General features: G+C 41.5%; 1 protein-coding gene across 1 annotated transcript in view; it reads left to right on the plus strand.

Moving 5' to 3' along the window:
• ADCY1 (adenylate cyclase 1) overlaps positions 1–25,960 on the plus strand; it is a 533,674-nt gene that overhangs the window by 333,204 nt on the left and 174,510 nt on the right. The gene's annotated exons all lie outside the window — the stretch shown is intronic.

A 25,960-nucleotide genomic window follows, 5' to 3' on the forward strand; every position in this document is an offset into this window, starting at 1 on the left:
CTAGGAATCATAACAACTTCTTGCCAGACACAACTACATGTAAAAAAGTTATTTTCAGAAAGAAATGTAGATAAGAACATAGGCATTGCCATATTGGGTCAGCCCAGTATGCTGTTTCCAATAATGGCCAATCCAGGTCTTAAGTACCTAGCAAGATCTCAGAAGAATAAAAACAGATTTTATGCTGCTTATCTTAGAAATAAACAGTGGATTTTCCCAAGTCCATTTTAATAATGGCTTATGAACTTTTCTTGTAGGAAGTTGTACAACCTTTTTTTAAATACTGCTAAGCTAACTGCATTTACTACATTCTCTGGCTGTCACTGGCAATGAATTCCAGAGTTTAATTACATGTTGAGTGAAGAAATATTATCTACAATTTGTTTTAAATTTACTACTTAGTACTTTCATTGCATGTCCCCTAGTCCTAGTATTTTTGGAAACAAGGATTCACATCTACATGTTCCACTCCACTCAGTATTTTATATACCTCTATTATATCTCCCCTGAACTGTTTCTTCTCCATGCTGAAGATCCTTAGCCTCTTTAGTCTTTCCTCAAAGGGAAGTCATTCCATCCAACTTACTACTTTTGTCACCCTTCTCTGTACCTTTTCTAATTCTACTATATATTTTTTTGAGATATGGTACCAAAATTGCACACAATATTCCAGGTGTGGTCACACCATTGAATGATACAAAGACATTATAATATTCTCAGTTTTGTTTTCCATTCCTTTCCTAGTAATTCCTAACAGTCTGTTGCTTTCTTAACCGCCACTGCATACTGAGCAGAGGGTCTCAACATATCATCAACACCTAGATTCTTTTCCTGGGTGGAGATTCCTAACATGGAACCTTATATCATGTAGGTATGGTTTGGGTTCCTCTTTCCCACATGCATCATCACTACACTTGTTCACGTTAAGGAGTCCTTTTACTAAGGTGCACTAACCGATTTAGTGCACACTAAATGATAAGACTCCCATTATATTCCTATGGGCATCTTATTATTTAGTGCACACTAATTGTTAGTGCGCGTTAAATCTGTTAGCACTCCTTAGTAAAAAGATCCCTAAATGTCATATGATATTTGGATGCTCACAGGCTTATTTTTGAAAGAGAAGGGTGCCCATCTTTCGACATACATCGGGAGATGGGCGTCCTTCTCCCAGGGTCACCCAAATCGGCATAATCGAAAGCCGATTTTGGACGTCCCCTACTGCTTTCCATTGCGAGGATGACCAAAGTTCCTGGGGGCATGTCAGAAGCATAGCAAAGGCGGGACTGGGGCGTGCTTAACACATGGGTGTCCTCGGCCAATAATGGAAAAAAGAAGAGTGTCCCTGATGAGCACTTGGCCGACTTTACTTGGTCCATTTTTTCTTGCGACCAAGCCTCAAAAAGGTGCCTGAACTGACCAGATGACCCCTCCCACCCTAAAAAAACTTTTAAAATATTTTTTGCCAGCCTTTATGCGAGCCTCAAATGTCTTACCCAGCTCTCTGACAGCAGTATGCAGGTCCCTGGAGCAGTTTTAGTGGGTTCAGTGCACTTCAGGCAGGTGGACTCAGGTCCATCCCCCCCACCTGTTCCACTTGTGGTGGTAAATGTGAGCCCTTCAAATCCCACCAGAAACCCACTGTACCCACATATAGGTGCCCCCCTTTGCCCCTTAGGGCTATGGTAGTGTTGTACAGTTATGAGGAGTGGGTTTTGGAGGGCTCAGCACCCAAGGTAAGGGAGCTATGCACCAGGGAGCAATTTATGAAGTCCCCTGCAGTGCCTTCTAGGGTGCCCGCTTGGTGTCCTGGCATATGAGGGGGACCAGTGCACTATGAATGCTGGCTCCTCCCACGACCAAAGGGCTTGCATTTGGTCGTTTCTGAGATGGGCGTCCTCGGTTTCCATTATGGCCGAAAACCAGGGACGACCATCTCTAAGGTCAACCTAAATGTTGAGATTTGGGCATCCACGACCTTATTATCGAAACAAAAGATGGACGCCCATCTTGTTTCAATAGTACGGGTTTCCCCGCCCCTTCGCAGGCACATCCTCCGAGGACGTCCTCAGGAAAACCTGGGCGCCCCATTCAATTATGCCCCTCTCAGTCTCCCAATCTTGTAAGGTCCTCTTGCAATATTTCAGAATCTTCTTATGATTTAATAACTTTGAACAACTTTGTGTCATCAGCAAAATTTAATCACCTCACTCATTGTTCCCTTTTCCAGATCATTTATAAATACGTTAATAGCAGCAGTCCCATTACAGCCCCTTGGAACCTCACTACCCTTCTCCATTCAGAATATTAACCATTGAACCCTACTATCTGTGTTCTATCTTTTAACCAATTCTTAATCCACAATAGGATGCTGCCCCCTATCCTATGAGATTCCAAAGTCGTTGATGAGGTACTTTGTCCAAGTGGTTGTAACACTGTAGATAGTGTCAGAAAAAAAGAGCAACTGGCCTAGCCAATCTGCTCAATTATTCCTATTCATATTGTTAAACATGTATCCATGCTGTCAGTCATAAAGTGTGACCACTTGCATGATAAAAAAAAAAAAACAGTCCTGGCAAGTGGTTAATTGGGTTCATAATTTGTATTCTATTATTTAGACAAAGAATATATGAGTTCCTCCAATTAGTTAATGATCAGCGCACCTCCCTTCCTATGTCCACTCCCAAAGTCTGTGATTATTGAAATAGTTGTCAATACCTGTGTTGTGATTGTCCAAATATCTAAACTCTTAGGTCTTCTTGTAACCTGTGAGACAGACCTGGCTGTATAAAATGTCTGTGTTTTATCTGTGAGTTGTAGTAGTAGTGTATTTTCAGCCTCTCATCTAGCATCAGCTACTAGTTTAATTCTGTCTTTACAGTTTCATCTAAAGAGCTATCATTACTAATGGGGCTGAAGTATCCTTGGAAATCTGAAGAGCAACCCTGGATATACGAACCACTATATTTCTGCTAAAACGTCTTGATTTTACTAGAGCTGCATATTAATCACAGTTAACACTTTATTTATTATAGTCACGATTTAAAAAAATTAATTACAGCTAATAAAATTAATTCCCAGCCCCCCACCCTGCATTTTCCTCCCTTGTCAGCTTCTCTGTACCTTCCAAGTTGCTTAGAGAGCAGTGGCAGCGCAGCACTGTCTATACCAAGGAGGTTAGATTAACAGAAGACGGCATGACATCAAAAAGTTGAAGCCCTCTCCCTTGCACAGCAGCCACATTAGTTTGTCCAAAACAAACATATGGGAAACTTACAAATATACAAAAAAGCTGACAAAGCTGTCTAAGTAACTTGGAAGGTACAGGAGGAGGAGGAGGAAAGAAGCAGGCAGGAGGGAGGGAGGGAAAGAAGAAAGGGAGCAATATTGGACCTGGAGGGGGGAGCAGGGAAAGAGAGAGAGAGAGTGATGTTGGACTCGGTGGGGGGAAGAAAGACAGACAGACATAGAGAGAGAGATGTTGGACTGGGGGAGGGGAGAGGGAAATGCATCCCTAATTGTTACTGTAGTTGCAACTTGACAGACAGACCCATTAGTTGACTGCTTGTATATTTATTAGGGCATCTAGGTTTATCTACTGTGTCATTCTGTGCACATGTGATCAAATCTTTTATATAAAGTACATGCATAAATTGAGACTCCGCCCACATTATAACCAAATTCCAAACCAGTACACGTCACTCTCAAGTGCACATACAAGGATGAACATACTTATACACATGGGGTAATTTTATGAGGCACCATAGGCATATGTAGCACGTATGATGTTGAATCATTACAGTTAAACGTGTGGTTCTGGGTGGGGCCTCTGCCATCTCTTCACTTTTTTCAGCTAATGATACCTTGCTTATCCCATAACTTCATTAATTAATTCCCCCCTGATATTTAGCTCGTGGCAGTCAGTGATTATTTTTTCAAATGCCTGCCACTGCAGTTTTTTTAAGTACAGATATTCAGTGCTGGACTATACTAAGATATTACTGCTGAACATTTGGGCATAAAGCAGCCACTGGCACTGAGCCAGGTGCCAGCAATATTCAGACTGGTACTCAGATAATTACATGGATAAAGTTAATACAGCCTTTTTGTTGTCCTAACGTAATCCGATAACTGCTCAGTTAACAGATTGAGGGGTCTTTTACAAAGGCACACTAAAGGAATATATGGGCATCTGTAGCATTTAGCACATGCTTATTTTTAGAACATGCTTATTTTTAGCACACGCTAAAAACGCTAGCGCACCTTTGTAAAAGGCCCACTGAATATTGCTGCTAACCCCCGGATTCTCTATAGTGTGCCTAGAGATCTGTACCGAAATCGGTGTGGATTCTATAACGATGTGTGTAACTTAATGAGCTTAACAAGCTAATGAGTGCTGATAACAGCACTTAACAAGAAATAATGAGCACTAATTGACACTGATTAAAATTTAGGTGCATATCTTGTTAAGTGTCTTCTGTAATGATGTGCGCTGAACTAACATGCACAGGCGAAAAGGGGCATGGTTATGGGCGGGAAAATGGGCATTTCATGCGCATTCCAAAATTTATACTCCTAGTTTTAGAATATGGCCTAGTGCTCCTAAATCTATGCGCAGGGATTTACACCAAGTTTTCGTTGGTGTAAACGGATGTGTGTAGATTTGGGCGCTGAAGTGTGAACTAAGCGTATTCTAAATGGGTCCTTTTACTAAGGTGCACCGAAAAATGGGCTGCACTAGTGTAGGCACGTGTTTTGGGTGTGCGCAGATCCATTTTTCAGCACGCCTGTAAAAAAGGCCTTTTTAAAATTTTTGCTGAAAATGGACGTGTTGCAAAATAAAAATTGGGTGTGTGTCCATTTTGGGTCTAGGACCTTACTGCCACCCATTGACTTAGTGCTAAGGTCTCACGCGTTAAACAGTGCAGTAATCATCTACGCTCATAGAATGACAATTCCTACCTGGGTTTTGCCACGTGCCAGAAAATAAAAATTATTTTACGGTTTGCGTAGCAGACACACGTCTACAATGGTAGGAGGGCAGTAACTCCAAATTGACATGCATTGGGCACGTGTAGGTGCCTACAAGAATAAGTAAAAGGGCCTCTTAGTCGGCACTGATTTCAGCACCAATTTGTTTAGGTGCCATATATAGTATCTCCTCCTAACTGTGTAACTCTCAGCATTTTCTTAGCTCCAGTGCCAGATTGCCCTGGTACTTTCTGGATAGCACCAGGGTGGTCCTTGGTAATTTTCAGCAGGATTAACTGGAAAATGCTGCTGAAAATTAGTGGCTGGCCCCAGTGAGTAGCAGTTATCAGGGAAATAACTACTGCTACCCAGATAAATGCCCTGGAACATTAACCTCTTACATTATAGCCTCTACCTTGCATTCCAGCCAGGTGTGCCATGCAGTCACCTTACGTTCCATGGAAAAATATTTCCTGATTATTACTCCTGTCTGTCCCCTAAAAGTCTCTTATTACTTTTAGTATTTACAGTTATGTGTTAACAGCAACATTAATATGGATTTTTGTGTAAGGTGTTCCGCCTTGCATTTAAATGGGCAGTTTAGCACAAATTTGCATTTTAATCAGCTCAGTTAAATGTTAATTCAAAACCTCAAAGCAACGGACATAAAATAAAATTGCAACCATTAATGTCAATGCATTAAGATGTGTTAATGTGCATTGATGCTGTTTTAACTCATGTTCAATGCTAATGCAAGCATTTTACTGCATTAACATGTTAACTCAGTGTATTGCTGTTTTCCAGTTTCTTTTCCTTATTTTTTAAAAAGCTGATTATCAGTGGGCATCTCTATATACACATCATGAGTAGCCATACTACTTGGCTGAGGAATAATTTATTGTTTACAAATATGAAAATTAAAGCATGGATAAGCACCAAATTAAATAGTGGGAAAATGGAAATTGAACAAATAAAGGGCTTCTTTTACAAAGCCGTGCTATCATTTCTCGGTGCAGCAAATGAGAGGCAGCCCATTCAATTCTTATGGGCTTCCTCTCATTTGCCATGTGGGAATCGGTAGCGCGACTTTGTAAAGGAAGCCCTTTTTAATGTAATGGGTAAAAAGCCCCCAGAAAAACATGGCCATACGGTAGGGAACCCTTACTGCCACCCATTGAAGTGGCAATAAATGCTACCGCGGTAACCTGGTGGTAACCGTGCAGCGCACGGTGATTCCCAATTACTGCCAGGTTACTGCTCCGCAAGCCATTTCCAGGGGTTTTCTTTTTCCTCCAGAAATGGTTCATGCTTGGGGTGGAATTACTGCCAGTAGCCACATTGGGCTGGTGGTAAAAGAGCCCCTTAGTTAAGCAGTGAGACAGCAACTTTAATTTCCTTTCATTTTGAAGGCAGAAATAAGCAATGAGGGACTGATGAGAGTGATCCCTTAGTCCCTCGTGTAAAGCCCTGGCCAAAATGTGCACTTTTTAAGAATCTGTGCATGGTTCTAAGTTGGTGTAAAACCTGAAGGGGATATTTACCCCATAGACATGTATTTCCTTTCTAAAATGAGGGATACACTTGTAGATTTTTGCTTCACCAAAGTCCCACCATTGTAAGATCTCTGCATGGTGTAGATATCTACATTTAAATAGCAGATTTCTAAACTATTTACACATATATGCAATTTATACATGCAAATGCTACCATTAACACATAACCTACTGTAGGTCTTCAATTCAACCAGCCTGAATTAAACATATAAAGTACACCTATAATGCCAGATTCTATATAAGGTGCCTAAAATAATACGCACAGTAAACATTTCCTCATAAGCATATTCTATAAGCGACTAAATCTACGTGCCTCCATTTATACTAATGAAAATGTGGCATAAATCCTGGCCCTTAGAGTTATGCACACTGGGCCATATTCTGTAACTACATGTGTAAATTTTTCCCCGCCCATAGCCATGCCCCTTTTGAACTGCGCCTTAGAATATGCTTAGCGAGTTGTGTGAGTAAATTCTAATTATTACCAATTAGTGCTTATTATTGCTTGTTAAGTGCTATTATCAATGCTGATTAGCTCGTTAAGCCAATTAGGTTATGCACGCTATTACAGCGTGATTCCCTGGTATAAGCATCTAACTTTTTAAAAACTTTTTATTTATAACCATTTAAATTTTTACAAGCGATAAAACAACTTGCTGGAAATACAGAGAAAGTAATATATAGGAATTATTTCAGTCAGGTAATTCTATTCTCTTCCTTAGACCACTAAATAGGGAGAGTGAAACAAGACAAGGAGATCAATTAAACAGTAAACAGAAAAAAATGTGGTATTAACCTGATTATCCCCAGATATTACTCGTCTAATTCATTATTCCACATTGATCATCTGGTTGGCTTCTTCAAGGCCAATACGGTGTATAGTCAAATCATTTCATTGAAAACATACCCACTGTCCAACATTAGTCAGAAATAATACATCTGATTACATTCTTTCTCCTTCAAAAACCAGAAGCCATTTAACAATACATATACTTAAATCTCTAATTCAAATTCATAAGCATCTAACTTTAAGTGCAGCTTATAGAACATTGCTTTTTTTTAGCACCAATTATTTTGGCACCATGTATTAAATTTAGCTCTATATGGATAGTGCTGGAGCATTTAAACCCATTTGCACCCTGGCCCCATAGGGGTAAGTTTTATAATTAACTTCTACCCCCTCATTCATTCGGTAAATGGTGCCCAATGTTAGGTGTACAATTAGGCGCACGGTTATAGAATAGGGTCAGTTACGTGCATTCATTGGATAACTGGTGCTAAATTAATTTCCAAGTTAATTAGTTCCTTCTTTGTATTGCCTGTTGCAAGACCCTATTTCCAGTTGTTTGTTGTTTTCATGGAGCCTGGTAGGTAGAGATTCTCAAATGTGACAAATAATGTCCTGCTTGTCCTTGGAGAAAGGTAACTTACTCACCTATAGCGGTGTTCTATGATGATAGCAGAACATATAGGGGTTCTTTTACTAAGGTGTGCCGAAAAATGGCCTGTGCTGGTGTAGACATGTGAATTGGATGTGTGCGGGTTCATTTTTCAGTGCACCTGCAAAAAAGGCCTATTTTCTTTTTGCTGAAAATGGATGTGTAGCAAAATAAAAATTGGTGCGCGTCCATTTTGGGCCTGAGACTTTACTGCCACCCATTGGCCTAAAGGTAAGGTCTTACACGTTAACTGGGTGGTAATGGGCTACGTATATACAATGCCAATTATCGCCCGGTTACCGCTGTGTGCCAGAAAAATTTCTGGCGCACTTAGTGGAAGCGCGTACAAAATGAAATTACCACCCAGGCCAGTTCAAAATTGATGCGCATAGGTGTCTACACGGTTTAGTAAAATGGACCCATATTGACATATACCCTCTCTCCTCCCATAGGAGTTGCATTCCTTAAGATTTTTCATTATACAGTTGATCTCGCGCATTCACAATGAGCAGTAAGGCACCTGCACATGCTCATTACAGTGCTGCCAAAGGCTTCAGAAACTACTAGAAAATTGAGTAGCATCTGTGCTAGGCTCCAGCGGATGGCATCACCCATATGTATTAATATGTGTCCTGCTGTCCTTGGAGAACACCTGCTACAAATGAGTGATTTCACTGTCAAGTAAGCACGTAAAAATGAATATTATCTAGGCACAAATTTAACAGCTTATACTCTTGCTATGTGGCTTTTCTATATCTATGAATAAGGAAGCTATATATTTGCTGGCTGTAAGTGTATGCTCCTTTGAAAATTGACCCCTTAGTTCACTTGACATATACAATACAAAATGTTTAGTGAATATGGCAATAAATATATATAATTCTGCTAGTCATTTTATTGAATTCTTATCATTTTTCAAGAAGTCAGTAGCTTTAGATGAGTTTAATAACTGATAGAGTCAAAGTTAACATATTATTGTCAAATTATATATCAGTATGAACTAGTTAACAGAGAGCAGAATATATCAATGGCATAATAGTTCCTAAGATAATTAAACCTTTTTCTTATTCCTTTCTGTTAGGGGGTCTTTTACTAAAGATTAGCTCGAGTTATCTGCTGCAGTTAACTTGAGCTAATCTTTAGTAAAAGACCTCCTTAGGGCTCCTCTTACTAAGCAGCAGTAAGCCCAACGTAGGCTTACCACTCACTGCAGAGGAAGCGCCAGAGTGCACCCGGCGGTAATTGGGCAGTGCCATGTGCTGCCCGGTTACTGCTGGGTTAATGTGAGAGCCCTTACCGCCACCTCAGTGGGTGGCGGTAAGGGCTCCCTCATGAAATGGCTGCATGGATAGAGCCTATTTTCCCCACCCCTTCTTTGTTTTCTTGTACTTGCCACCCGGCCATTTCCTGTAGGAAGATGAGACTTCCCTTTTATGAGCTGCGGTAAAAGTGGGCCTTGGTGCGTGTGTAAAACACACACCGATGCCAGAGCCGGCCACCTTTTGCCACAGCTTGGTAAAAGGGGCCCTTAGTTTGTTAAGGAGTTCCATTTTGTGTATTGATTTGTTTAATTTCTTATTTTTTTCATGTAAAATAAAAACACAGAATACAAGTATTTTGATCATATATTCTACCATCTTTATTAACTTTACAAAAGTATCTTGATGAATATATTCTAAATTAAACCATATATTGTCCTACATTGTATGGGGACTTGAAACTCCCCATCATCAACTCCTGGGAAGTTACTATGCCTATAGACAATTTTCAGACCTCTGTTAAAATTAGACTTGTTAATTGCATCCATCAGGTCAATTAAAATGTGTAAACTAAGCTCGAGGGTGGGGAGATGCAATTTCATAACAGGGTACTTAGCAAAATTTACATAAAACTAATATTGATGCTTATATTATAAAATCCAAGAATATAAATACAAAAATATGTATAAATTAAGATACCAGAAAAGAGTCACCGGAGTTGGTGTATGACAAATATAATAATAATGTATCCTTAAAATGAATAAATTAGAGGAACATACTCAAACTCTCATGACCAGTATTTCAATCAATGGTTCCACTAGTTCAGCCAGCTGCATTCAGGGTCTCAAATTTCTATTACCTCCTGTCCCCTTATAAAACACACATTTACTCACACCAGGCTGAATAAATCTATGAATGGCTCAATACCGAACAAAAATAACTGACAGTGTTGCCCCCCCCCCCCCCCCAACACATACATAAGCTGCCTGTTGCTTAAAAAAAAACTGTATCGGGGGAGTTCCCAATGTTTTTGAATAGGAACATAGTTTTTATAGTGAAACATCAAGAAGCAACACTGTCATGAAATTCTGAGTAGTTCCCTCAATTTATTAATATTGAAGATACAATATATTTTTAAATTTATTATTCCATTTGTTATACATTAGCTCTGGTGATTTTTCTTCTGGAATTTTATATAGGCAAAACGGCCATCTGTGTACCATTATAAAACAGGTTCTAAGAACTATCCCTAATAACACACAAATTCTCTTGCATAAATGTACATCTACTCTGAAAAAGCTGTAAATATGTGTGTGTATTCTGTACATGCATATGTATTCCCATTCCATTCAAATTATGTCCTGGGATCATTTACGTACACATTATAAAAAAGTAGGTACAATGTTGTAATGCACCCACTTCTTCTGTATGTATACCTCCATGTAATTTTATAACAGCTACTATTTGCATGCAAAACATTTACACATTGAAGATACTTTATAAAATTACTCCCATGGAAAGTAATTCTATGTAAATCAGGTAGGCAGAGATGTATGCCTGGAAATGGAGGCCTAAAAGTGTGCCAGTATTTTATAAACTATGGCACAAATCACACAGTTTATTAGATAGGCATATTTTTACTACCCCCCCCCCCCCCACCCCTTGTAAGTAAATGCTTACATGCCAAATATATATATTTACAAATGTGCATGTACATATTTTATGCAATGTGTGCAGAGATGTACATACATAGGAACATAGACAAAATGATTCGTAGAGCCAGGACACCAAATTTGAGCAGGAGGACCAGTGCCAGTTTTAGACATATAGGAGGAGATTCTATATATGGCCCCTAAACAATCGGCGCAGAAATCAATGCCGACAAAGTATATACCATAAGTGAAACCTAGATTTAGGTGCGGTATATAGAATACGATTAGTTGATATCTCAGTGCTTAAAACTATGCACACATAAGCACCGCCATACTAGGAAAAGACCAAGGGTCCATCAAGCCCAGCATCCTGTCTCCAACAGTGGCCAATCCAGGCTTCAAGAACCCGACAAAACCCACCCCCCCCCCCCCAAAAAAAAAATATATATATATATATATTTAATAATGTTCAATGGACTTTTCCTTCAGGAATCTGTCCAAACCCCCCTTAAACTCCATAAGGCCAGCTGCTGTCACTACATTCTCCGACAACGAGTTCCAGAGTCCAACTACACGCTGAGTAAAGAAAAACTTTCTCCTATTTGTTTTAAATCTACCATATTCTAGCTTCATCTCGTGTCCCCTGGTTCTATTATTTTTTGAAAGTATAAGCAAATGCTTCACATCTGTCCGCTCTACTCCACTCATTATCTTGGGGACTTCTATCATATCACCCCTCAGCTGCCTTTTCTCCAAGCTGAAGAGCCCTAACCGTCTTAGCCTTTCCTCATAGGGAAGTTGTTCCATCCCTTTTATCATTTTCGTCGCCCTTCTCTGCACCTTCTTCAATTCTTTTATATCTTTCTTGAGATGCAGCGACCACAATTTGACACAATATTCGAGATGTGGTCGCACCATGGAGTGATACAACAGCATTATAACATCCTCGTGTTTGTTTTCCATCCCTTTCATAATAATACTGCTATGGTAGCTGTGGAGGAGCATAATCGAATGGAAATGCCTATCTCCATGGGCGTTTATCTCCGAGAACGGGTCCGTGAAGGGGACGTTTTTGAGCTGGGCGATAATGGAAACTAAAAATGCCCAGCTCAAAAACGTCCTAATCTGAGCCATTTGGTCATGGGAGGGGCCAGGATTGGTAGTACACTGGCCCCCCTGATATGCCAGGACACCAACTGGGCACCCTAGGTCAGTGCGGTGGACTTCAGAAAAAGCTCCAACATGCATAGCTTCCTTACCACGGGTGCTGAGCTCCCAACCCCCCTCCCCCAAACCCACTACCCACAAATGTACAACACTATCATACCTCTTAGGGGTGAAGGGGGCACCTACATGTGGGTACAGTGGGTTTTGGAGGCCTCCCATTTACCAGCACAAGTGTTACAGGTGGGGGGGGGATGGGCCTGGGGCCACCTGGCTGAAGTGCACTGCAGTATCCACTAAAAGTGCTCCAGGGACCTGCATACATGCAGGCCTCTAGACTGGTTGCTGCTATATAACATTGGCACACCAGTTGACACCTGAAGACTAATCTCTCCGAAAACGTCCTTTATTGGAATAACCGCCTTTACTCACAGTTAACTGCAGATCAAAGGTTGTGCCCCACTGGCAACGAGTCTCCCTGGTACTGAGATGAGCAGTAGGTCAGAGCTGGCAGAATGCTGTACAATGCCCTCTTTCAGCCACATTCAAGGGAAGAACTAAGTTGTCTAACGTGGCTAACACAGGAAAGGGAACTAAAACTGGCTTACAAAAATGGCCACTACCGCATGGACTACAACAGGAAACACAACAGGGCACACTCTGACCCAGTAGGCAGGGGGAAAAGCACCATGGGAGAAGAGCCTACCAACATCGTGAGACTGGAACACAAGCTAATGAAATCACGGAGCCCAATACCCTAAACCCACCACAATGCAATGCTGATGTGACCCTGTACTTAACTCGAGAGCCACATCTGACCCAGGGAAAGGCTGTGACAGGATCGAACACATTCTGTTGTCATGGAGGTGGGTACGGCATTTGAGGCTGGCATAGAGGCTGGAAAAAAAGTTTGTAAAGTGGGTTTTTTTTGGTGGGAGGGGGTTAGTGACCACTGAGGGAGTCCGGGGAGGTTATCCCTGATTCCCTCCAGTGGTCATCTGGGCAGTTGGAGCACTTTTTTGGGACTTGTTTGTGAAAAAAAAGGGTCCAAAAAAGTGACCCAAAATCGCGGTAAAAACACCTTTTTTTCGATTATCAGCTAAAGACACCCATCTCTCCTCGGCTGATAACCACGCCCCGGTTCCGCCTCCACCACGCCTCCGACACCCCCACCGTCAACTTTATTCGTTTCTGCGATGGAGTGCAGTTGGAAACGCCCAAAATCGGACCATACCATGCTTCTGTGATTATGTTCCACTAATAAGTTAAACGATTAGCTGGCTTTCTTGAAAGGATTATACAACATTTGGATGCATGACTAGGATCAAAAATATATATCTATTCAATATCAGAATTGCTCATGTACAGCTTCAAAACAACCTTTTAGTGTAGATAGTGCTCACAATGTGCTCCTTTTATTATCGACCAGTTTTGGCAAAGTATAACTCATCACAGAACAAAATATAAGAAAACCAATAGACTGCATTAAGGGCTTATAGCCCATTTAGTTATGTTTAAGCAAAAGAGATATGCAAGAAACAAAATATTTATTTTTATTTTGACTTACAAAACCACTTGTCCTTAAAACATGCTCAAAGCAGAATAATCCATTTGTATATCTAAAATGTAGGCTTCTACAAAACAGATGAAGATGTGATTCTGTGTGCCCCAATGAAAGGAGAGTTTAATTTTACTTCCATTTAATTTCAGTACATTCCATTTTTATAACACCAGGCTTCCCAAGGCAGATTACAACAACAGTTAAGGTTAACCCATCAGGAGACAGGATATCCTCACGGAAATTTGGCAATCTGCATTGTATAGAACAGTGTAGAAAAATGAGCACAAAATGTGGAGTTTATAACTGCTGTTTCTACCAGCTACAATAATTAAGCTGTTATAGAGGGCCATTTTCAAAAGAAATGTCCAAGTTGTGATTTGGACGTCTTTGCAAAACATTGAAATCCAGGGGCAGGGATACCCATATTTTCAAAAAAAGATGGACGTCCATCTTTCATTTAAAAAATACCGTCAGAGACATCTAAATCCTTAAATTTGGACGTCCCTAGATTTGGACGTCCTTGGATCTGGACGTTTCTGACTTTCGACGATTTTCAAAACCAAAGACGTCCATGTCAAAAACATCCAAATGCAAGCCATTTGGACATGGGAGGAGCCAGCATTTATAGTGCACTGGTCTCCCTGACATGCCAGGACACCAACCGGGCACCCTAGGGGGCACTGCAGTGGACTTCATAAATTGCTCCTAGGAACATAGCACCCTTACCTTGTGTGCTGAACCCCCCAAAACCCACTACCCACAACTGTACACCATTACCATAGCCCTTACAGGTGAAGGAGGCACCTATATATGGATACAGTGGGTTTATGGTGGGTTTTGGAGAGCTTGCTGTTTCCTTCACAAATGTAACAGGTAGGGGGGGTATGGGCCTGGGTCCGCCTGTCTGAAGTGCACTGCAGTACCCACTAAAACTGCTCCAGGGACCTGCATGCACTGTCATTGACCTGAGTATGACATCTGAGGCTGGCACAAAATATTTTTAAAGATGTTTTATGAGGGTGAGAGGGGGTTAGTGACCACTGGGGGAGTAAGGGGAGGTCATCCCCGATTCCCTCCGGTGGTTATCTGGTCATTTCAGGCACCTTTTTGTGCCTTATTTGTAAAAAAAACATGTCCAGGTGAAAACGTCCAAGTGTTTGTCAAGGACGTCCTTGCTTTTGTTGATTATGGGTCAAGGACATCCCAGTGTTAGGCACGCCCAAGTCCCGCCTTCACTATGCCTCCAACACGCCCCCTTGAAATTTGGACGTCCTTGCGATGGACTGCAGCTGGAGACATCCAAATTTGGGTTTTGATTATACCGATTTGGACGTCTCTGTGAAAAGGACATCCATCTTCCATTTTATGTCGAAAGATGGACGTCCTTCTCTTTTGAAAATGTGCCTGTTAGTGATGTTCAATTTTTATTTTATGATATTTATATCTACATATGGGAAGCCTATCAAATAAGTAATTATAAAAAAACAAACAAACCTTTGTCCTCCACCTTTTAAGGCACTGCCTATCCAACTGGAACAGCTTTTGACTTTTTACTGATGTACCGCGCATAGGCAGTCCTTTATTTCTAATAAACTTTGGCTACTGTTTTCAATAGCATTTGCTATTGTTTTCAATAGCATTTGCTATTGTTTTGAGTGTGCGAAAATGGCGGTAATCTCAGCCTACTGCAGCAAGCTCCACCTACTAGCTTTAGCCCATATAATGGCCTAGATAGGCTCACCCCCATCTCCTGTTTTCATCTAACCTCCTTGCCTATGCCTTAATCCTTCTCTGCTAACAAAATGAAATTTCTTCCAAGTTCCTCAGCGAGTAGGATTACAAACTAAATACTGAGTGCGATCAGAGAAAAGCGAGAAGATCCTAAAGTTGATGTTATAATCCACCTGGGGACAAGTGAACTGGCCAAAAATAGCATATTTGTAGCAGAGAGACCTTTCCAGGATCTAGGGGAGGGGCCAAATACTTTGCTACAGACTAAATATTTTTGAAATGCTACCTGCCATTGGAAAAGGAGAGGAAAGTTTGCATAATACAGAACACTTCAATGAGTGGCTGGTGTTCATAGAAAGGTTTTAGATAAATAGGAGGATAAAACAATGTATAGAAAAATAAAAAGCTATGTGGTAATGACAGGCTACATCTTTAAGTGGTAGGGAAGAGGATTCAGGCATTTCAACTAGACTGTGAGGTGGCAAACTGAAGCAGATAAGTTCATGAAGTCATCCTCTGTAAAAGCAAACGTGCAACAGTGGGAAAAATAATAAATTAAACCATCTTAGGAAATCATTTATCTGCAAAAAGAAGTGGAAACTAGGCAAAAAGCACACAGTCTAAATTACAAAGTACAGGATCTGAAAGGCCTGATGTTAGAAGCAGACTTGCATATTATAGCTATTACAGAGACATAGTTCATTGACTACCATGAATGAGACACATCTATAGTGGGTTATAATCTTTTTAGGAAAGATAGAGATGGCCAAATAGTTGGAGTAACAATTCTGTATGTGAGGCAAGACTTCCTTTGGCTGAGTCTATGGTGGTCATGATGTGGTATTGGGCTTGCAGCCCTGGCTTGGTACTCAGAGACACCATAGCTGGCAGGAAAAAACAACAGCCTGGTGGACAGACTGAGCAGGGTGATGCAATCGCACCAGTGATCTATGAATATGGGTGTTGCATGTCAGGTGTTCTGAGAGTAGGGTACTCCCTCGGTGGACCTCTTTGCCACTCATCTGAACTGTTCTGCTCTAGTTCTGTGATCACATGATATACTAGCCTCAGATGCCTTCCTCCTCCATTGGGGGAAGGGCCTTCTGTAGTCATGTCCTCTGATATCTCGTATGGGGAAAACTTTGCTGAAACTCAATGAGGATTGGGAAACATGATCCTACTGACTGAGACAGATATGGTAAACGATGTTTTTAAAAAAAAAGCTGAAAATGCAGGGCATATGAGAAAGGAGGAAGCAGTATGGATCGTCTTGGAAAGAGAAGATGGAACTTCTGCTCACTTGAGTTTCATTAACAGACAGAGAAGCTGTTCAAAGATCTGATTGTAGATATCCAAAGGTTGGAAATTTCATCTGTTGAATAGGAAAGAAGTAGATGGATCATGGATGCCTTTCAAAGTGTTCTGCTCAGACAAATGGTGACAGAACCCACGAGAGGGGGCAGCGCTGAATCTTGTGCTCACAAATGGTGAAAGTGTATCTAACATCTGGGTATGCTTCAATATAAGAGCTAAAGCAGAGTGCAGACACATAAAACTCAAAGTCCTAGATTTTAAACATGGATTGCCTAATATTCAAAGCAATTTAACTTTAGGGGAGATGCTCAAGCTTGGTTAAATTGCCCATGTCCACCTAGCTGATATTCAGCAGCAGATAACTGTATAGTGCCACTAAATATCTCCACAGACCACTCCTGCACTGCCCAGTTAGTGCCAGGGTGGTCCATGGGTGGAACTAGGAAGGAGCCTGAACTTAACTGGTTAGCAGCCAAATTTACACCGCTAACTGGTAAAACAAGTGGCTACAGTTAGAAAAGCAAAAAGACTGTCCTAACTTTAGCAAGGAGATAACTGGGCAAGGGTCTGAATATTAGCCATTGCCCAGTTACTACCCTGAATTGGCTGAAGGGTTTCCCGGGGTCCCTTGTTCCTCCCGACCATAACCCCCTTCCTTCCTTCCCTCCTTCACTCTCTGAAACAAGTATATAATGACCAGGCCCACCCCATGCCCTTTTCCTCACCTTTTAAGGCCCTGATGGTCTAGCAGGGGTCCATCATGTTGGAATGTAATTGTATTTTACATGCATTGCCTGTCACCTATTATTTCTCTGTGATTACTCTGTGACCTCTGATGTAAATTACTTAGAGAGGTCACACAGCTATGTAACTTCCTGTGGGGGTTAGATGCAGCACATGGAGCACATGGAGCTCATGATCTCTCCTAACCTGAGAGGATCTATGGTGGTGTGAGCATCCATTACCATCTAAGCACATGGAAGGAGCTGATAATACAAATGTATAGTAATATGTATATATAAGCCTGTCTGATTATAATCTAACTACAAACTGTGAGTAAACAGATGTTTTGTTACTTCAACTTTAAAGTGACTCAGCAGTGAATTATTCAGGGGTGAATGAGAGAGAGATGAAGAAAGAAATTAACATTTCTAAAGCTGAAGCTGTGTGTACTAAAATCTGCTAATTATTTACTACAAATAATCCAACAAAAGGGTTATGGGCCCAGGGCCAGGAATTGAAAAAGAAGAGAAATATTACCAGGCAGAAAAAAAGGCCACATTTTTCTCTTAAGTTTTAAAGGAAAGATTCAGTCTGTCTCTCTCTCCCCCCACACAGCAGACAGAAGGCTAAGAAAATGGCTGAGGGAAGAAATTCACCATTTTTCTATTCTCTCAAGGTGCCTAAATTAACTGAGTTTAATTATCAGCAGTGGGAATTAAGATTCATATGTCTCCTTCGAGCAAAAGGATTAAATATATGCTTAGACCAAGACAGAACAGATGAAAATATGGCTGAATGGGACAATGCAAACTATTATGTGAAGTGCATGCTTTTGGAAGCTCTCTCAGAGAAACAAGCCATATTAGTGGAGGGAAAAGATACACCAAAGGACATTTTATGTAAACTGAGAACTATGTATGCAACTACATATGCAAAGCAGCAACCAATTTGGTTAGCAGAGTTGAATGAAACCAAATTAAGGGATAAAAGTAAATGTAATGATCACATTATGCATCTTATGTCTTCATTTCAAAAGCTAGAACTTTCTGGAATTCCCATGTGTGATGCATTGAAAAGAGCATTTCTTTTTACCTCACTATCAAAGAAGTTTGATGTTTTTAGGTCTGTAAATGAGGCCATTGAAGGGCAATCTTTTGAACAGGCAACATCAAAACTAAGGCAGGAATGCATAATAAATGATTCTGAGGAGATCTGTTCTCAAAGTCAGTCAGAGAGAAATGAAACAAATTTCTTGGCAAAGAACAGAGAAAGGCGGAGCTATGGGAAAACTCCACCCAAGGGCAAGCTGATTTGCTACTCATGTGGAAAGGAGGGACATGTATCTAAATGGTGTAAGGAAACACAAAACACTCCCTCTAGCTCACCTAAGCCAATGGAACTAAAGAATTTTCAAACCAGGAAATGTATGAAGGACAAAGATAAACACAAGGGCTTTCTAATGGCAGAAAAATCTTTGACTATGGTAAATAATAATTCAAATGAAAGTACTTGGATTTTGGATTCAGGGAGCACATGCCATTTAACCAATTGTAAAGATTTCTTTCAGGAAATGTGTCCAGAAGAAGGAATTCTTAAAACTGCAAACGCAGGGACTGCTAAGATCCAAGCAAAAGGTATTGGATTCTTAAAATGCAAAGTGTCTAATGAAGTTAAAGAAATTCCTGTAAGTGATGTCTTGTATATTCCCCAAGCAGTTTGCAATATGCTTAGTGTATCTACATTAGATAAGAAGGGATTTGCGATTCATTTTGAAAATAGTAAGTGCACAATCTCTAAAAATGATGAAGTGTATGCTGAAGCTTTTATGCATAATGATGTTTATAAGCTGAACATTTCAGGTGAAGCCTCACATATGGCGCAAGTAAGGAAGAATGATGGTAAATGTAGTCTGGAAATCTGGCACAGCCGCCTGGGACATCGTGATTCTAAGGTGATCCAGGATCTTTACAGTAAGCAACTGGCCACTGGCATTCAGATAAGTGCAGATGCTGGTAAAATGGAGAAATGCATAGACTGTGTTACTCAAAAAGGTGTGAGACCCTCATTTCCTGCATACACAGGAAATAGGAGTAATAAAGTGCTGGACTTAATACACAGTGACTTATGTGGACCGTTTAATATCCCATCATTGGGAAATAACAGATTTGTGCTAATATTCTTGGATGATTTCTCTAGATACTGTGTGGCCTATTTGCTGAAAGAGAAAAGTCAAGTCACAGACATGCTGAAGAAATACGTAGCCATGGTGAGCAATAAATTTGAAAGAAAACCAAAGGTTCTTCAGACCGACAATGGTGGTGAGTTCACTTCACAAAGCATGCGCACATTTCTAGAACAAGAAGGCATTCAGCATATCACAACAGTAGCTTATACACCAGAGCAAAATTCTGTTGCAGAGAGAAAATTTAGGTCAATTGTGGAAATGACCAGATGTATGCTGTCAGATAGCAATCTCCCTAAAAGACTATGGGGGGAAGCCATTCTCACAGCAGTGTACCTACAAAACAGAATGCCAACTAAAGGCGCTGAGCGCACACCACATGAGACATGGCATGGTAGGAAGCCAAACCTGTCACACATAAGGACATTTGGAAGTACAGCATATGCTCATGTACCAAAGCAAAGAAGGCATAAGCTGGATTCCACAACAGAAAGGGGCATTTTAGTTGGCTATGCTCCAGGACACAAAGGATATAGAATTTTGAATCTGAAAACTGGCATTGTTGGCATAAGACATGTTACATATTTTGATGAAAACAAAAGGGTTGATAAAGGCTGGATTATCCCAGATGAGCCTTATCATCCAGAATATGAAACTAGAACCATAATAGACATGCCAGTGTATATAAATGCCATACCAAGGCAGATGTCTGAAAGCAACTCATCTGTATCTAACGAGGAACAGGCAGAGGAAGCAGACACAGAAAGGATCATTGAAGAAGACAGTACAGTTGGAGAAGGGGAATCAATTGGAGAAGGACTCTCAGATATAGAGGATGCAGAAAGGTCAGACCAACCTGTTGTCAGACGCTCATCCAGGGAAAACAAAGGTGTTCCACCCCCAAGACTGTCTTACCTAACAAAGTCAGCAGAAGCTCAAGAGCCCTTAACATGGGATGAGATTGAGAAAATGCCAGCAGAAGAAGCTGCTGAATGGCATAAAGCTGCACAAGAAGAAATTGATGCATTGGATAAAAATAATACTTGGATTCTTACAAAATTACCTCCTGGCAAGAAAGCTATAGGATGCAAATGGGTATTCAAGTTAAAAAGGAATGCACAAGGAAAAGTGGAAAGGTATAAAGCCAGATTAGTGGCAAAGGGATATCTTCAAAAATATGGAGAAGATTTTGATGAAGTGTTTGCACCTGTAGTGAAACACACGACAATCAGAACACTTCTGAGCATTGCAGTCTCAAAAGGCATGCAAGTCAACCACATTGATGTGAAAACAGCGTTTCTTCACGGAGATATAACTGAAGACTTGTACATGGAACAACCAACAGGTTTCATAAATACAAAACAAAGACAGCTAGTGTGTAAATTAAACAAAGGTCTTTATGGATTAAAGCAAAGTGCAAAATGTTGGAATGATAAATTGCATGAAATATTGACAAATTTAGGATTTAAGCAAGGTGAAGCAGATAAATGCTTGTACACTAGGTGCACAAATGGACAATATGCATACATTTTAGCTTTTGTTGATGATCTGCTCATTGCAAGCAAAAGTGAGCAAGAGTACAAGGACATTGTAAAGTGTTTAAACCTCAATGTTGAGATAAAAGAACTTGGTAATGTGTCATACTATCTTGGTATAGAAATTGAGAAACAAAATGATGGTTCTTATCTTCTAAGCCAGAAGCAGAAAATAAATGAGCTTATTGAAAGTTTAGGTATGCAAGATGCCCAAGTTGTAAGCACTCCCATGATCACTGATTTTCTGAAGGATGAAACAGTAAGAGAACCTTTACCAGATAACATCCAATATAGATCAGCCATAGGTAAGCTTTTATATCTAGCTACCACATACAGGGCTGATATAGCAAATGCAGTAGGAATTTTGAGCAGAAGGGTCAGCTCACCTACCAAATCAGATTGGACTGCAGTTAAAAGGATGGTAAGGTATTTAAAGGGTACCATTGATTGTAAATTAAAGATTTCAGCCAATAGTAATCCAAAACTAATATGTTACTGTGATTCAGATTGGGCAGGGGATCATTCTGATTATAAATCCACAAGTGGATATGTGTTTATGTATGGAAATGTACAAATTTCATGGGCCAGTCATAAACAAAGTATTGTGAGTCTGTCTTCTACAGAAGCTGAATATGTGGCTGTATCGGAAGCGTGCAGAGAACTGATGTGGATTGAAAAACTTTTGCTGGATTTCGGAATAGCTGAAAAGAGACCAATCCAGATAATGGAAGATAATCAGAGCTGCATCCGACTGTCACAGAATGACAAGGTTCAGTCACGCACCAAGCACATCGCAACGAAATACCACAACGTGCGAGAGTTGGCGAAAGAAGGGGTCATCAGTCTACACTATTGTCACACCAGTGAGATGACAGCTGACATCATGACCAAACCGTTACCCAGAGAACATTTTGTGAATCTGCGTATAAAGCTTGGACTTTGTATGAATAAATAATTGCATGACAGTTATGCATGAGAAGGGGTTTGTTGGAATGTAATTGTATTTTACATGCATTGCCTGTCACCTATTATTTCTCTGTGATTACTCTGTGACCTCTGATGTAAATTACTTAGAGAGGTCACACAGCTATGTAACTTCCTGTGGGGGTTAGATGCAGCACATGGAGCACATGGAGCTCATGATCTCTCCTAACCTGAGAGGATCTATGGTGGTGTGAGCATCCATTACCATCTAAGCACATGGAAGGAGCTGATAATACAAATGTATAGTAATATGTATATATAAGCCTGTCTGATTATAATCTAACTACAAACTGTGAGTAAACAGATGTTTTGTTACTTCAACTTTAAAGTGACTCAGCAGTGAATTATTCAGGGGTGAATGAGAGAGAGATGAAGAAAGAAATTAACATTTCTAAAGCTGAAGCTGTGTGTACTAAAATCTGCTAATTATTTACTACAAATAATCCAACACATCAGGCAGGAGAAATGTCCACTTGCTAATACTGCAAGGCTATACCTAGGGATCACAGTGGCCATATTGGAACAAGAACTGTGAAAAGTAGGAGCAAGTTGGCATCACTCCTGCCCAATGAACCCCACTAGAGTGCTTACATAGGGAGAAGGGGTGGGGGTATGGGGACTGGTCTGGTCACTAACTACTTGCTTCGGGGAGGGAGGGAAGGAGGATTGCAATCGGGGGAGCAAGGGAGGTCAGAGATGAACAGTGAACCTGCATTTATTTATATGGGTCCTGGCTGATATTTAGCTGGGACCCACAAAATTGTCTTATGCAGCAGTGGCGTAGCCACAGGTGGGCCTGGGTGGGCCAGGGCCCACACACTTAGGGCTCAGGCCCACCCAACAGTAGCACACATTTAGTGGTAGCTGGTGGAGATCCCAAGCTCTACCAGCTGAAGACTTCCCCCTGATGGTAACAAAAATGTTAGTCTCCATGCTACTGGCACCTGCACATGCTCAGTTTTCAGGGCATGTCTGCTGCAGATTGCCAAGGTTGAAAGAAGTGTTTTCTCACCAGCTGATATTTTTTTTTTGGTTGGGGGGGGGGGTGGGGAGAACACTTGGTGCACACCCAGTTCTTGCCTAGGCCAACCCAAAATCTATTTTCTGGCTATGCCCCTGTTATGCAGGTCGTGGGTGAATATCAGCCAGGACCTGCATAAGCCCCAGTAGCTTTCTTATCCTGTGGAGGTGTGGCCTAGTGGTTAGGGTGGTGGACTTTGGTCCTGGGGAACTGAGGAACTGAGTTTGATTCCCACTTCAGGCACAGGCTGCTCCTTGTGACTCTGGGCAAGTCACTTAACCCTCCATTGCCCCATGTAAGCCGCATTGAGCCTGCCATGAGTGGGAAAGTGCGGGGTACAAATGTAACAAAAAACAAATTAGCCCTGGATATTCAATGCCAGTGCCAGGACATAACCCAATATTAAAAAACTTGACTGCCAGAGGCTGAATATTAACTGGGTTGACTTTAGTAAGATGAGATAGTACCTGAAGAAAATGGTGGCAGAATAGGAGAATATAAGAGAAGTGGCAAGTCAGTGGTTCAGGCTGAAAAGAGATATAGAAATGACAATAGATCTTTATCTAAGGAAAGTAAATAAAAGCAAGAGGAAAAGGAACTGAGATGGTTAACCAAACAAGTCTCTGAAAGAATAAAGACAAAAGAGGTGGCATTTGTGAAATACAGAACAACAGAAAAACAGCACAGAAAAAAATATCGGATAAAACTCAAATAAGTGAAGAGAGAAATATAGCTAACAAATGTCCAGGCAGAAATAAAAATACTTAGAGATGTAAACAGAGGTGACAAGACTTTATTTGGGTATATTGGGGAAAGGAGGAAGGTTAGAAATAGAATTGTGGAACTTAAAAATGCTGTAAACTGATACATGAAGAAAAAACAGACATACTAAAATACTTCTGTGTTCATGGAAGAAAGTCATGGAGAAGAATTTCTGTTGGCTGACAAAGGCTTATATGGAAATGGAGTAGATATCACAACATTCATAGAAGAAACTGTTTATGAACATCCTGAAAAATTGAGATAAAACAAAATTGACTGACATGAGATACTACCCTAGATATTGAAGAAGCTCAGAGGTTCTGGTAGGCCCTCTTATATAGTAACATAGTAACATAGTAGATGACGGCAGAAAAAGACCTGCATGGTCCATCCAGTCTGCCCATGACAAACTCATATGTGTATACCTTACCTTGAATTTGTACCTGTCCTTTTCAGGGCACAGACCATATAAGTCTGCCCAGCAGTATTTCCCGCCTCCCAACCACCAGTCCCGCCTCCCATCACCGGCTCTGTTACAGACCGTATAAGTCCGCCCTCCCCTATCCTCGCCTCCCAACCACCACCCCCTCTTCCCCCCAACTGCTCCACCACCCAATTTCTATAATAGATTCTTGGAGATAGAGCAGGTTGCATAAGTTTGGAAAAGAGCGAATGTGGTCCCTCTCCACAAAAATGGTGACAGAGATGAAATGGGAAACTACTGGCCCGTAAGTCTCACTTCGGTCATTAAAAAGTAATGGAGGCACTGTTGAAAGAAAGAATACTGAATTTCTGGAATACAATGGCTTACAAGATCCAAAGTAGCAAGGTTTTACCAACAGAAAATCATGTTGCCTTGGGTAAATTTAAAACTGTGTGATCTTCAAGGCCCAGAGTACTTGAGGAAAGTATCTCTCTCTACACACCTCCAAGATCACTAAGGTCCTCCCATGGACTATCCCTAACTATACCCTCCCCAAATGACATCATGTGATGTGATGCCCGCCAGTGAGCCTTCTCTGGAGTAGGCTCCGCACTCTGGAAAGCACTTATAAGAACATAAGTGTTGCCATACTAGGAGAGACTGAAGGTCCATCAAGCCCAGTATCCTGTTCCAACATTGGTAAATACAGGTTACAAGTACCTGGCAAGATCCCAAAACAGTAATATAGATTTTAGAAAGGGGATGGGACTTGATATACTGTCTTTTCTGTGGTTACAATCAAAGTAGTTTACATATTATATGCAGGTACTTATTTTGTACCTGGGGCAATGGAGGGTTAAGTGACTTGCCCAGAGTCTCAAGCAGGGGCGTAGCCAGACCTCGGCAAGAGGGGGGTCCAGAGCCCAAGGTGGGGGGCACATTTTAGCCCACCTCCCCCGACACTTTCAACCCCTCCCCAACGCCACCGCCCCTCCACCGCCGCTGCTATTGCCAGGTACCTTTGCTGGCGGGGGTCACCAACCCCCGCCAGCCGAAGTCTTCTTCAGCATCGGTCTCTGGCGCATTTGCTGATCTGTTTCTGTCAGTCCTGACTCCTGACGTTCTGCATTCACGTCCTGCACGTTCCTATGTGCAGGACGTCAGGACTCACAGAAACAGATCAGCGAACACGCCAGAGACCTATGCTGAAGAAGACTTCGGCTGGCGGGGGTTGGGGACCCCCACCAGCAAAGGTAACTGGCGGTGGTGGGGGAGGGTCGGCGACGGCAGCGGAAGGGATGTCAAACGTGGCGGTGGAGAGTTGAAAGTAGAGAGGGCCAGGGCTAAATCTGTGGGGGCCCATGCCCCCATGGCCCAGCCTAGCTACGCCCCCAGTCCCAAGGAGCTACAGTGGGAATTGAAACCAGTTAACCAGGATCAAAGCCCATAGTGCTAACCATTAGGCTACTCCTCTACTTAAAGTTAGAAGACAGTTCAGTATCCGCCATGCCTATGAACATGGCCACCAAGAGACTGGGTTGGGCCCAGGGCAGGGCCGCCCCTGAGGTCGCCGCTGCTGCTCCCCCCTCCATCCCCCGAGGTCTCCGCCACAGCTCCCCCCACTCCCCCCGCTCCATCCATCCCCTCCATCCGCCACCGGGCTGGGCCCCCTGTATTGAAATCAC

Source organism: Microcaecilia unicolor, chromosome 1 (genome assembly GCF_901765095.1).
Source record: "Microcaecilia unicolor chromosome 1, aMicUni1.1, whole genome shotgun sequence".
Classification (NCBI taxonomy): domain Eukaryota; kingdom Metazoa; phylum Chordata; class Amphibia; order Gymnophiona; family Siphonopidae; genus Microcaecilia; species Microcaecilia unicolor.